Raw genomic sequence first — 14,479 nt, forward strand, 5'->3', positions numbered from 1 at the left:
CTCCTGGGCAGCAGCACAACAAAGCCCTGTAGGAATAAAGAGTGCACCCCGTGAGGTGGGAGCAGGAAGGTGAAGAACATCCTTGGATCTAGGCTGTCTTCAAGTAGCATTCCACATTCCACGGAGAACACTGCAGGGGATGGTATGGGTGGTGGTACCAAAGCACAGAGAGGAAATGACATTTTCATATCAAACCATATAAACAGATCTAAGCTCCAAGACAACGAACTGGGTCCACACATCTGACTTCCCTTCTCCAAATCTTGTTGAAATGAAAAGACAAGAATAATAAGAAATCTGTTGCAGTGTTGAAATACAGGGAAGGATGACATCACCAAACCAAAGATTCAGAATTCCTAGAAGATTTGAAGCAAATGGAACTGGACTGAGGAGAAGCTCTGAATGTTAGACATCTGGCCACAAAATCAACGGTCTCTTCTGTCCAAACAATAGACAGCTAGAAAACTCAGCAGCCTGAGAGTCTACTAACCAAACATTACCTAGAAATAAACTTGACATGTACAGAAATCATTTGAAGAAAATTATGATATTTTCCTAACAAAAGAGAAGACAAATCAAAGGAGAGACGTCTCACTACTCTGAGCAAAGAGACAATATTGTAAAGACATCAATTCTCCCCAAATGATCTATAAATAAAATACAAGGTCACTCTAAATCCTAAGGGGATTCAATTTGGAATTCAACAAATTGATTTAAAATTTCATCTGGAAGAATAATTTTTAAAAGCTAAGAAGTTTTGAAAAAAAATAAGTCTGATGAAAAGTGACCTGTTCTGCCAGAAAGCCACAGATGAGGAGAAACGGTCGAGAGATGAACGGATTAGCAGGACAGTACACATTCCAGAACATAGGGTCAAGTACATGTGAGACTTAATACCTAGTCAAGATGGCATTGCAAATAGCAGGGAAGGATGAATCATGTAATAAATGTTGATGAAACAATTTACTATGCACTTAAGCAGGGGAGGGAGGATTTGTTTAAAATTTTTATCTAATAACTTAAGAAAAACAAATGAACACAGGGAAAAAGAGAGCGAGGCAAACCAAGAAATAGACTTTTAACTAGAGAGAACACATGGATGGTCACAGGGCAGGGGTAAATGGGGTAGGGGGAGATTGGTGAAATAGGTGGTGATGGGGATTAAGGACAGCACCTGGGGCGAGGAATGGGTTTTTTTTTTGTTTTTGTTTTTGTTTTTTTTAATTTTTATTTATTTATGATAGGCACACAGTGAGAGAGAGGGGCAGAGACAGGCAGAGGGAGAAGCAGGCTCCACGCACCAGGAGCCCAACGTGGGATTCGATCCGGGGTCTCCAGGATTGCGCCCTGGGCCAAAGGCAGGCGCCAAACCGCTGCGCCACCCAGGGATCCCGAGGAATGGGTTTTTTATGTAAGTGCTGAATCACTAAATTGTACACCTGAAATTAGTATTATACTGTATGTTAACAAACTGGAATTTAGAGGCACTTGGGTGGCTCAGTTGGTGAGAGTCTGCCTTCAGTTCAGGTCATCATCCCAGGGTCCTGGCATCGAGCCCCATGTCAGCCTGCTTCTCCCTCTCCCTCTGCCTGCTTATGCACTCTTGCACTCTCTCTCTCTCTCTCTGTTACAAATACATAAATAAAATCTTAAAAAAAAAAACAAATCAGAATTCAAATTAAAACTTTTAAAAAAATAAAAAATACAAATAAAAAATATTACCCAGTATCATATATAAGAATAAAACTTTGATAGATTTAATCAAACATAAAATCCCCCATAAAAATACGCTAATACGAGGAAATTACGAGGAAAATTATGAGGAAAATTACGAAGGAAAAATACGAGGAAACACTAATCATTATTTTTTAAATAAGTGTGAGGTGAGAATTCCTCTCTAGGATGATACAAAAGCCAGAAAAATAAAAGAAACCACTGGCAGATTTAGCTACATTAAAAATTAAAGCTCTGGGAGTACCTGGGTGGCTCAGTTGGTTGGGTGTCTGCCTTCAGCTCAGGTCATGATCCTGGAGTCCCAGGATTGAACCTCCCTGCTTAGCAGGGATCCTGCTTCTCCCTCTGCCCCTTACCCTACTCATGCATGCTCGCATTCTCTCTCTCTTAAATAAGTTAAAAAAAAAAAAAACTTAAAAATGTATAAGAAAGGACATCATGAAAAAAGATGTAAGAACATCAAAACACTGGGGAGAGAGTATTTGAAATGTCACATGAGAAAGGATGAAGTAAGATCCTTAGTATGGAAAGAACTCCCCCAAGAGTGCAGGTCAACATTCAGCTGGAGAGCTGCCTGGGCCAGGGGCCTGTCCTCTAAGCCCCAGCTCGTCACCTGCAAAGAGAGACGCACCTTTCTCATGGGCATGAGGACCACATGGGATGCTGTTTGCGAGGGACTTCACCCAGAGTCTGAGCAAAGCAAGGAAAATCATCAGACAGGCAACACTAGAGTATAATCCAGTAAGGTCACTGGCTGCAACCACCACCTTCAAAGAAGGGAAGAAAATTCTAGAAAACCTCACCAGTCTGTTTCAGTACCGGCAGTTGGAATACATCAATTCAAGGGGACCCAAGGCAGTGGGTTAAAACAACCAGATAGATCAATATCTATGGGCAGAGAAAGTGTCCACCGACTCAGGACACAGCCACCACCCTTAGTAATTCATTCGGCAAGTATTTACTGACAGTATGTGTCAGGTACCATTCTAGGTGCTGCACATAGAGCAGTGGAGAAAAAGCTGGATGTCCCTCAGTAGTTCTAGGGGAGGCAGCAGACAATAAATAAAGCATGCAGTGAAAGATACAGAGTGTCAGGGAGAGGAAAAAGGTAAAACAGGGCTAGGTGCTAGGCAGAGGGGGAAAAACAGATCACGATCTTAAACAGGCGAGTCTGACAAGTGCTGAGAAAGTGACATCTGGACATGTTTTCTGACATTTACACACTCCTGTGGACACACACATACAAGTAAGATGCACACTCCACTATTAATGTCTTAAAAGTCTACTGCACTTTCACTTTCTACTTTTTGTACACATCAGGATTGTTCAATTTATTTTAAAATAAATGATAGGGATCCCTGGGTGGCGCAGCGGTTTGGCGCCTGCCTTTGGCCCAGGGCGTGATCCTGGAGACCCGGGATCGAATCCCACGTCAGGCTCCTGGTGCATGGAGCCTGCATGAAGCCTGCTTCTCCCTCTGCCTATGTCTCTGCCTCTCTCTCTCTCTCTCTGTGTGACTATCATAAATTAAAAAAAAAAGGATAAAATATTTTAAAATAAATGATAAAATAATGCTGTGAGCAACACAGCATTTGGGGAGAAAACTGAAAGTGAACTTGCACAGACCAGCTCTTGGAGATGGCTCACAGCCAGGTATTCCAGACATAGGAGGGCAGAGTCCGGTGCTTGGTGCTTTGGCTCCACCTGGTGGCCACTTCCAAACATGTCAAGGAAAAAAGAGGCAAGGGGCACAACTGTACAAAATCCCACCTGCCCTGTAGACAGGGTAGAAGGAAAATGGGCAGCACAAATACAGTTTGACTTGTTGGGCTACCAGGGTCATGGTGGGATTTATTTAGCTTGGATTGGATTGTCAACCACAGTTCCGTAATGCTTCATTCATTTATGTGTAACTGCAAGAGAACAGTCCTATGGGACCGCCAAATGTTCTCGAGGGACAGAAGTGGAGAGGTGGGTTGGGTAGCACAGATCCATAAAACCAGGCCATCTGCACATGTGTCCCCAAGAAAGTTGAGGAATCCATAGTGATAACTTCAGGTCACTCGGTCTGTGGAAGAAGAGGAGAGGTCTTCCCGGTGGGAGGGTCTAAGGGACAAGGTCTCAAGAGTCTGGCAGGGATGAGCGGCCACATACCTGCCCTCAATGATTAACCACTAAGTGAGCATGCACACAGACCACTAAGCTACTGCCTCTTCACCAAAGCCCAGAAGAGACAGAGATAACCGCCAAGTGACGGGGAGGTGACACTGATCACACTGAGGACTCTGCCTGGGAAACCTGCCCCTTCGCCGTGCTTCTGGTCCTCAGTCTATGGAGGATCCTTCCTCTGTGTGCCCTCCACTTAGCCTGCCACAACACCTGTCACCCTGACAGGGAATTGTGCTTTCCCTGGGCATCTCCCCGCTCGACCACAAGGTCTGTCAGGTGAGTCACAGCTATCTCATTCACCACCAGAGATGGCACCTGCAAGTCCAATGTGCCAGATCTGAATGCAGCTCTGCCACCAACCACCTACATGACAGCAGGCAAGCACCTCTCTAAGCTTCAATTCTCCCTCTGTGTCTACCTCACGTGGCTATTGGGAGCACTACCAGCACCAGCCCACTCAGGAGCACTGGTGGGTGCCAGGCACTCGTCCCAGGGCTCCAGAAGTATTAAGGCCTTGAGCTGAGGTGTCCCTTATCTCTGTGGGATAAGTATTGTTACAGCACCCAGCACACAAAGTTCTCAACTCCCAGCACAGTACCCAGTGGTCAGCTGTGTTCTCAATAAAAATGGATGAACTATTCCCCCAGCCTACCGTGAAAAGGGGCAAGATCAAAAGAAGACTGCAATACTTAAGCCACCCCAATAGCACCCCCAGCCACCTGGTTCTGCTGTCCCCCAAAAGGCTCAAGGACTGCACAAAAGGACTTCAAGGAGAGAAGGCCCCCCCCCGGTAGGCACAAGCACCCCTGCAGCATGGGGGCAGGGGGTGGTGTGGGGAGAGGAGGAAGGGGAAGTGGTATGAATGCTTGGGGTTGATACTTGAGGTGGGGGGGTGGAGGGACAGAAACTCTGGGCTCAGGCTCAGCTCAGGCAGGACCCAGGTAGACGCTACCTCCTGGGAGTAGCCTCAATTAAAAGCAGATAAGACTTGCCTTAACAATCCCTTCCAGGCTCCCATCTGAATGTTGCATCTTATCCTTGCTGTCCCTGCTTTCGGTGTGCTTCCTCACTCGATTCCTTCCTCGTGCCTCCCACTCTCAAGTGGTCAGGGCTTGGTCCCCACAGGGGAAGCAAAGAAGGGGCTCAGAGGTACCAAACCCTCAAGAACCATAGGCCCTGCCTGTAGAGGAAAAGGCTCTGTGTGGAGAGTGTGCAGTCCCTTTGCCAGCCCCTTGGAAGTGGCTCCCAGTCAAGAAAGGAGAAATATATAGACAAGAACTGCTGCCAAAATGTTTCTGGAGCTCACCAGTGGCTCTGCCTATCCTGCAGTCTCTCATAGCCAGGTGTAAACAGGGGCCATGAAAGCATCCTCCCCCTTCCTCCTCTCCTGGTTCCTTCCTGTTCTGTTCTTACCTTAGATTTTACTTCCTCCAGGAACCCTTCTGTGACCCCCTCTGTTATGTCTTTCTCCTACAGGCTTTGATAACACCCACACTTCTCTTCCACGGCATTTGTCACAGTTGTCCTGAATCATGTCCTGAGAGCAACACTCAGCTGCCTCTCCAAGACATCCAGTAGGAGGATCATGCGAGCTGCGTCAGGAGCCAGCCCGTGGCTTCCATGGCTCACAAACCCAGAGGTTCCTGAGCAACCTTTGTCCTGTTGTCTATGTCTACCTTCCAGAATAAAATGTTCAACAGTCAGAAGGTGTCAGATGTTACAACTGATGGCCTGAGTGAACCTGCATCCTACAGAAAGGAAAACTCAGGTCTCCTTGCTTAAGCAGTGATGTATAAAGACAATCTCAAAAGAAACATGTGGAAAAAAGAAAAGAAGTGACAGGGGGCACCTGGGTGGCTCAGCGGCTGAGCATCTGCCTTTGGTTCAGGGTGTGATCCCGAGGTCATGGGATCGAGTCCCACATCGGGCTCCCCACAGAGAACCTGCTTCTCCCTCCGTCTATGTGCCTCTCTCTCTGTGTCTTTCATGAATAAATAAAATCTTTTTAGAGGAAGAAACAAACAAGTGACAGAAAGGAAGGTACAGTTACACATAGAAAACCCAAAAGACTCCACCCCAAGATTGCTAGAACTCATACAGCAATTCGGCAGTGTGGCAGGATACAAAATCAATGCCCAGAAATCAGTGACATTTCTATACACTAACAATGAGACTGAAGAAAGAGAAATTAAGGAGTCAATCCCATTTATAAGTGCACCCAAAAGCATAAGATACCTAGGAATAAACCTAACCAAAGAGGTAAAGGATCTATACCCTAAAAACTACAGAACACTTCTGAAAGGAATTGAGGAAGACACAAAGAGATGGAAAAATATTCCATGCTCATGGATTGGAAGAATTAACATTGTGAAAATGTCAATGCTGTGCAGACCAATTTACACATTTAATGCAATCCCTATCAAAATACCATGGACTAGGGAAGCCCTTGTGGCCTAACGGTTTAGCGCCGCCTTCAGCCCGGGGTGTGATCCTGGAGACCTGGGATCGAGTCCCACGTCAGTCTCCCTGCACGGAGCCTGCTTCTCTTTCTACCTGTGTCTCTGCCTCTCTCTCCCTCTCTCTCCCTCTCTCTCTCTCTTTCTCTGTGTGTGTCTGTCATGAATAAATAAATAAAATCTTTTTTTTTTTTTTTTTTTTTTAATATGGAACGCTTCACGAATTTGCGTGTCATCCTTGCGCAGGGGCCATGCTAATCTTCTCTGTATCGTTCCAATTTTAGTATATGTGCTGCCAAAGCGAGCACAAATAAATAAAATCTTAAAAAAAAAATACCATGGACTTTCTTCACAGAGTTGGAACAATTCTTTTTAAATTGTACTTTATTGGACTTCCTGCTAAAACTACAAAAGCAACAGATCCCTGTTGTTAGAAGTCAAACCCAGGCAGCCCAGGTGGCTCAGCGGTTTAGCGCCGCCTTCAGCCCAGGGCGTGATCCTGGAGACCCAGGATCAAGTCCCACATCAGGCTCCCTGCATGGAGCCTGCTTCTCCCTCTGCCTGTGTTTCTGCCTCTCTCTCTCTCTCTCTCTCTCTCTCCTCTCTGTGTATTCTAATGAATAAATAAAATATTTTTTAAAAAGTCAAACCCAATACGATGTACAAATAAAAGCCATCAACACACCCTCTCCCGACCACCCTCCTGGTTCTAGCCACCAAAGGTAATCACAGCGAGCAGCAAGGTGTATTCCTGAGCCTTTCTGCCAAGCAACATAAATACACATAACTAAGTGGGACTCACACCAGAACCCAAAGTCATACCATCAAGGGCCTGCGGAGCCCAGGCAGATCATGTCACTGGTGAAGCTGCAGGAATAACAGGATAAGGACACACAGGGCCTGCAACTAAGTACACCACTTAGAGCTTTCCATTTTGAACACTTGTAAAGCACTGAACTGGCTGTACAAAGCAACCAAGAGGGAGACTAGAGAGTGCTCCTTGGGCTGGGTGGCAGAGTTGATGAAAGTTCAGATTCTGGAGGCCTAGTCACATTGTGGGCCCAGCGTGTATTGGCTGGGTGACCACAAGAAAGTTATTTAGTCTCTCTGTGCTTCAATTTCCTCCTCTGAAAATAGGTAAATGGATAGTACCAACCTTATGACTTCATTGTGAAAAGAGAGTCAATTCACTGTGTAAAGCACTGTGCCCAGCACACAGTGTTAAGTGCCACCATGGGCCACCAGTTTGCAACACCTGCTAGAGACATTATTATGCAATTTATCTTTGAAACCTACAACAGGTTGTGGCCTTCTCCCGGGTCAAAAGAGAGAAAGCTGGCTCCTTTGTAATCACTGCCTAATCTATCGCTGATAGGTGCTTCCATTCCTCCCACCTTTTTGTCAATACAAACAGTGGTGCAGAAAACAGCTTTGTATTGATTTTTGCATTGGTGCTTTATTCCTGCAGGACAGGCTCCTAGAAGTGCACTGATGAGTTTCCTGATTAGGGATATTTTAATTTTTACCAGATATTTTCAGATTATGTTCCCCCAAAAGTTAGGACAATTTATACTCCCACCAGCAATGTAAGAGGACCAACTTCCCCATTTACTGTACGGCTGGTTTTATCAATCTTTGTAACTTTTTGCCAATTAAAAAGGTAAAAAAGAAAACTTGTTTTAATTTACATTCTGCTAGTGATTATCTTCTGAGGCAGAGATCTCAATTTCTTTCTTTCCTCCTTTCTCCTTTTGCATGAGAACTCCTATTTTTAGCTAAGCACACCCTATGTTTCCTTGAAGCTCAGTGTGGCTAAGCTCTACTCAATGAGGTGTAAATACTAGTGCTGTGTGAGACTTTTGAGAAGTGTCTGGATGGGAAAGGGTATACCCCCTTTCCCCCCTCTGTCTCCTGGAATGCAGATGTGATGACTGGACCTCAAGCAGACATCTTGAATCAGGAGGCAATCTGCCATGGATGGAAGAGCAGCAAGATATAAGGAACCTGGGTCTGAGATGACTCTGATTCCACTGTACCAGTCCTAGACTGTCCACCTCTTTACTTTTTCATGAGATGAAAACATATAAACCTTTCTTGTGTAAGCCATTGTTATGCAGGGGTTGTCTACTATACATAACCAAATCTAGTCCTAATATATCTTCTGATCCCCAAAAGTCAAAACTGGACACTTTTCTTTCCAGAACACAAGTGAACGACCATGCCTCTATGTTTCATTTGCTCTGTTTATTTGAGTGACCACTTATTTCCCTACTCTCTCCTCCCTTCTCACAAAGCCTTAGGTTTTGCAAGGGTAGTTTAGAATTTTTATGTTCAGCCTATTATGTTTTTCCATACAGCAGTCCCTCTCTATCGTCAGTAACTTAGCACAATAAAAAGCACCTCAGAACAGCAATAGCCACTGAGATTAAACCACATGCGCTGACAGGTACACTACTCCCCACTGCTTCCTGCACTCTTGCCCAGCCTCATCATCTCAGCCCTGCTCTCACCATCCTTCCACTGGAGAACTCTACCGCACATTTTCTCAGCTACACACCTGAAGACATACTGTATGACTTATGCCTTCATGTGTCTGAAATGCCTTTCTTTTGCAATAACCTATGAGTGGCATCTTGGCTGCATATACAGAGGACCATGGCCCCTCTCCCTTGAACAGTCTGCAGGTACGGGTCCACTGCCTTCCTGCCTCCAGGGTCACATATGGGAAGCCCAATAAGATTCTAATTCTCTTTCCTTTGAGAACCTCCTTTCTTCTTACAAAATTTTAAGATTTTTCTTTCTTCTTGGAGTCTAAGAATTTTACAAGAAAACAGAGGTAAGTGTTGGCTTTAGTGTGAACTGGATGAATCCACTGAATTTGAACAATCATGTTTTTCTTCAGTTCACTGAAATTTCCCTCTACTGTTTCTATCACAGTTGTAATAGAATCTCAGATTCTATTACATCTGAGCAATTCTGCCCAGATGTCCCATGAACAGCAAGTAGGCAGCCATAGCCTACTCTCCTGAAATCCAGTTCTTTTTTTTTTGTAGTCTTTTTTCTTTTAATTTTTTAAGTTTATTTATTTATTCTTAAGTAATCTCTACATCCAGCATGAGGCTCAAACTCACGATTAATTCTGAGATCAACAGTCAAGTGTTCTTCCGCCTGAGCTAGCCAGATACCTCATCCTGAAAGCCAGTTCTCATCAGACCCAAAAGCACAGACTAAAGAGGAGCTCCATTTCTAGAACAAGATTGACTGAGAGCCCAATCTCAGTTCTGCCACTAATTGTTGTGCAATGTCAGGGAAATCACTTTCTCTGAGTCTGTTCTGTCATACACTCCTACCTCTATACCAGGAGTTGTCTCCAGCATCCTCCTTAGGGGAATTAATCCCACCAGTGGGTAAGCTTCAGGGAAGGTGTTTTGTCTAAGCACTATATGAATTACTTGTCTTGTAGTTAATTATGCAACATCAAAGAAGACTGAATCCCTGGTAGGAAAGCATCAGAGACTTTACTTTCTGCCTCTTTTGTGACACTGGGTTGACAGAACGGTAAGGCTACTAGAAGAATCTGAAATATTGTAATATTTCAGCTTTTACCACTGTTGTGACTGCTCCTACCTGAACAGAATCTCTGAGGATTCTTTCAGGCAAACACTCTCTGCCTCTCCCCCTTTTATTCTTTTCCATTATCTCAAGACCTGAGGACCATGGCTACAAAGAGGATAGACGCTGAGAGCCATAAGAGAATCCAAGTTGGTTTCAGTCTAATAACAATTATTGAGCACCTACTGTGTATAAGGTACTAAGCAAGGCACTGCCCAGGATACAATAATGAGCAAGAAACAACCCCTGCCTTAGAAGAGCTTAAAGTCTAGTCAAGGAGTTAAGGTAGGTGGTACAGGGTACACCCCAAAAACAAGACGCAATGCAGAATGTAGCCAGGGCCACGAGGAAGCTAAAACATGTGTCACAAGGGTTTAAAAGGAAGGAGAGCAGGGCCGTTGGGTGGCTCAGTCAGTTAAGTAGACGTCTGCCTTTGGCTCAGGTCATGATCTCAGGTGGGACCAAGCCCCACATCAGGCTCTGCACTGAAGGGAGCCTACTTCTCCCTCTCTCTGCCCCTCCTCGAACTTGGCTCTTGCACAGGTGCGCACTCTAACAACTAAATAAATCTTTTTAAAAATAAATAAAATAATAAAATAAATAAAATAAAATAAAATAAAATAAAATAAAATAAAATAAAATAAAATAAAATAAAATAAAATAAGAGCTCCAGCAGCTGGGGAGTGCAGAAAAACCTTCTCAGAAGAGGTCCCAGGTAGGAGGGGCACAATCTCAGGGAGCAAGAATGGGGGTAGGCAGTGGAAGTGAGTGGCAGGAGGTGCCCTGTAGAATGAAGTATCTTGAAGACAATGACAGCATCTTACTTGTCTTCCTATGCCTTCAGTCTTCTTCCCACGGCCAAGCACCTGGCACAAGAGCTGGCCTTTCTGTTGAAGGGAGGGTCTGAGGCAAGGACAGCCAAAAGTGGTAGGTACTGAACTGGAAAGAGAGGACAGTGGTCTGGGGGAGGGACAGGGACCTGGCTGAGGCTGAGAGAAAGGAGGTCATCCCAGCTCTTAGGGAGTCAGATATAGAACCTCTTTCTTCTGACCAGTGGAAGCAAAGGGGTGACAGCACAACAGGGCAGCAACAAGAGGTTTTGCACAAGGAGGTGGAGGAAGAAAGGGAAGACCTTTCACATAAGACCAACAGAGAAAAACCTCAGAATTTAAACTGGCAAAGGAACCCCTAAAACACTCTCTGCACACATGGCTTCCTGAGCATGCCTCATGCCCTGAAAGCTACCCAGTAGCTCCTCAGCCCTGCAGATACCATTTGGCAGTCAAGTTTCTCTGGCTGCACCACCACCCAGACCACCCCGTACCTGCATGCACCAGTCAGTGGCTGCACATCACGGCCCTATGCTCATGCAAGCACATCTTGCTCAGGTCCATAAGCCAACTTACCAGGAATACATGACGGGCTTCATAATCCCAGGTCAATAGGATATACCATCCCAGCACTTCTCTTTGCACACAGTAGCCACTGTAAAAGTAGGAAGAATAACTCCATTTACATCGGTGCTTCAATATGGTAAGATTTGTTTTTCAAAGCAAGGTCAGACCCAACTTTAGCACTGTAAGATCTGAGTTCAATCTGTTCTTTGAAATGTCAAATATTTTTCTCACAGACCAATATCTGATATCACCATTAGCCTACCAGATAGCAATGCCTGTCCTAAGTGGATCAAAATCAACTTAAACTTCTTCGGTCACTATTCTTCTTTCCCAGAATGCTTTAGATACATGCTGTGGTAAGCCCGTGAGGGTCTGCCTGAGGAATCAACCCCAGAGAAAGCACTGACTCCATAGGGAAATGCATTCTGGCAGTCCCAAAGTAGAAGCCGTGGCATCAGGCACTATCCAGCAGGAAAGGAACTCAGGCGTGCCCAGAAACAAACACCCCTACCCTCGGAGCACACCAGGGAGGGAGCACCTGACATTCCCTGGCTTGGAGGCAGCCTCTCAACGACCTGCTGACACAGATAAGCATCCTGCACAGGGTGCCTGCAAAGGCCCCACCCCCACCCCCACCCCATGTCGCGGGTTTCGCTCCTTCAAAGCACCCTTTCTCCCCACACCTCCACATCTAACTACACACCCCAGTGGGCGGCTGCATCACCTCCTTCACTGAAGAAAGTTGACTTCAACTCTCTCAGATCCCTCCCTTTATCTAAATGTTTCTCCATCTTCTCCTGGTCCTCTGCTCCCATCTCTGAGAAAGAGGCAGCTGCCAACTGCTGACCTGGGCTTGGGGCTTGGCACCCCCTCCCTGGCAACCCCAATCTCTTCCATTCTCTTGGTTCTACCCTCTACTTGAGAACACCTGTAGTTCTCCCCAGTCTTCAAAAGAGCTCTGACCCTTGAACTCCAGGCTGCTTTCCATCAAATACTCCGACTCCCTTAGTTCTGCACCAACTCACTACTACCCACTTGGTAACACTCCACCTAACTAGTGGGGCTGCTCCTTCCCAGGCCACCAAGACCTCCCAATTTGCTTTGGCTAGTAGCCTCAGGCAGCCCCACCTCTTGACAGCTTTTTAAAAAATATTTTATGTAAATTCAATTTGCCAACAAATAGTCTAACACCCAGTGCTCATCCCATCAAGTGCCCTCCTTAGTGCCCGTCACCTGGTTACCCCATCCCCCCACCCACCTCCCCTTCTGCAACCCTTTGTCTGTTTCCCAGAGTTAAGAATCTCTCGTGGTTTGTCTTCCTCTCTAATTTGTCCTCACTCAGTTTCCCTCCTTTCCCTTACATAGTCTCTTTCACTATTCCTTATATGCCAAATGAGTGAAACCATATGATAATTATCTTTCTCCAATTGACTTATTTCACTCTTACTAGCTTTAAACATGGTTCACTAGTCCCTTTTTCTGGAAACTCGGCTCTCAGCCCCTAATAAGGACTGTGTGGCTCTGTCCCTCCCATCCCCTTAGCCTCTCTGGCCTCCTCTATCGGCTCCTTTCTTCTGATAGCCCCTTGCTTTTGTCCTTTCACCTTTCAGAGCTTCCCTGCAGCCCCTGCCCCTGGAGGCCTGGCCTGCTTCCCTCTCTAGCTTCACCAGCACCTCGTGTGTCTCACACTTTATGCTCCAGCCACAAGGAAACCAACCCAAACACAGAACACCCACTGAACTGCCTGAGGCTCACCCACTCACCCACTTGCTTCCCACAGCCAGCCTCTGCTCAGGCTACCCCCTTGTTAAGACCCTGAACCACAGCTCACCAAACTTTTTGATCCTTCAGTACCAACAATTGAGAAATATTAAGCCAACAGTTCTAACATACATACATTTATTTGTAAATTCAATATACATTCTCATGTACCAATGTGTTACATACATTATAAAACAAATACAAACGATCAAAGTAATAAAGATGAAATAAGTTACAATAATTATATTATTCATCAACTATATAATAAAACTTTCATTCTTATTATTGCAGTTTTAATAAGAGTACGTGATTGATATGCTTCCTTTCTTCAGTGATCTAAATACCCTTTTTACAGGGGCACATGCCTGGCTGTCAGTAAAGCATGCGACTTGATCTCAGGGTTATGAGTTCAAGCTCCATACTGGGCATGGACCCTACTTAAATATGCTTTTTACAGATGTGTAACATATGTACAGAAAAGTGCACACAATATAAGTGTACAGGTCAAAGAATTCTCAGAGTGAATACATCCATGTGACCAGCACCCACCCAGATGGAGACAGAACATCATCGCCAGCACACCCCAGAAACCCACTGCACTCCCTTCTACCACTACCTGCCCCCCAAGTGTAGCCACTATTATGATTTCTAACAGCATAGATTAGTTCTGTTTAAACTTTATATGAATGGGATCATATAGTATGTAATCTTTGTGTCTGAATAAAACTGTATCTGTGAAATTCATCCTGATTTTTCATCAAATTGTTATTAATTAACTCTTACTGACTACAGCTGTCCACTGTGAGAGTTTACCAACTGTATTTGTCCATTCTACAGCTGATAGACACTAGGATTGTCCATTTGGGCTGGTACAGATGGTGTTCTAAATATTCTTGAGCATGCCATTTGCTACACATCTGTATGCCTTTCAGTAGAGTGGATACCTTGGAGTAGACTTGCTAGGTCATAAGGTAGGTAAGTAGATGTTCAGCTTCAGTAGATGATACAGTTTTCCAAAGTGGCTAACACAATATACACTCCCACCAGCAGGGCATGGGAGTTCTGGCTGCTATATATCCTCCTAGCACTTAATATGGTTTTGCCTTTATTTTTCATTTTGAACCATCCTGGTGGATAAGATATCACCAAGTATTACAATTTCTTTCCAGATGAGCAGAGTGAAATTAAGAGCCTCTCTCAAGCTCACAAACCTAAGGGAAGTCCAAGCAGGACCCCCATCTTTGGACTTCATAAAGTGTACTGTTGCCACTTGCAGAAAAACACTGTTTCCAACGTCAACACCATAGCAAGAGGCTACAGCGCTAATAAAAGAACATACTTGTGGACTAT

At 44.9% G+C, this 14,479-nt stretch overlaps 1 protein-coding gene and 1 non-coding gene across 13 annotated transcripts in view; both read right to left on the bottom strand.

Annotated features, from left to right (window-relative positions):
- The window catches only part of RALGPS1 (Ral GEF with PH domain and SH3 binding motif 1), a 295,437-nt gene that overhangs the window by 258,160 nt on the left and 22,798 nt on the right, over positions 1-14,479 (bottom strand). For all 12 annotated transcript variants that reach the window (XM_038549311.1, XM_038549317.1, XM_038549310.1 and 9 more), the window contains exon 2: positions 11,378-11,456. The gene's annotated coding sequence lies outside the window, so the exon portion shown is untranslated. The remainder of the gene's footprint in view (positions 1-11,377; positions 11,457-14,479) is intronic.
- On the bottom strand, positions 6,561-6,667 carry LOC119873539. Its single transcript, XR_005365037.1, has one exon. It is a non-coding gene; the product is annotated as a U6 spliceosomal RNA (small nuclear RNA).

The sequence above is a fragment of the Canis lupus genome, chromosome 9 (assembly GCF_011100685.1).
Source record: "Canis lupus familiaris isolate Mischka breed German Shepherd chromosome 9, alternate assembly UU_Cfam_GSD_1.0, whole genome shotgun sequence".
Taxonomy (NCBI): Eukaryota; Metazoa; Chordata; class Mammalia; order Carnivora; family Canidae; genus Canis; species Canis lupus.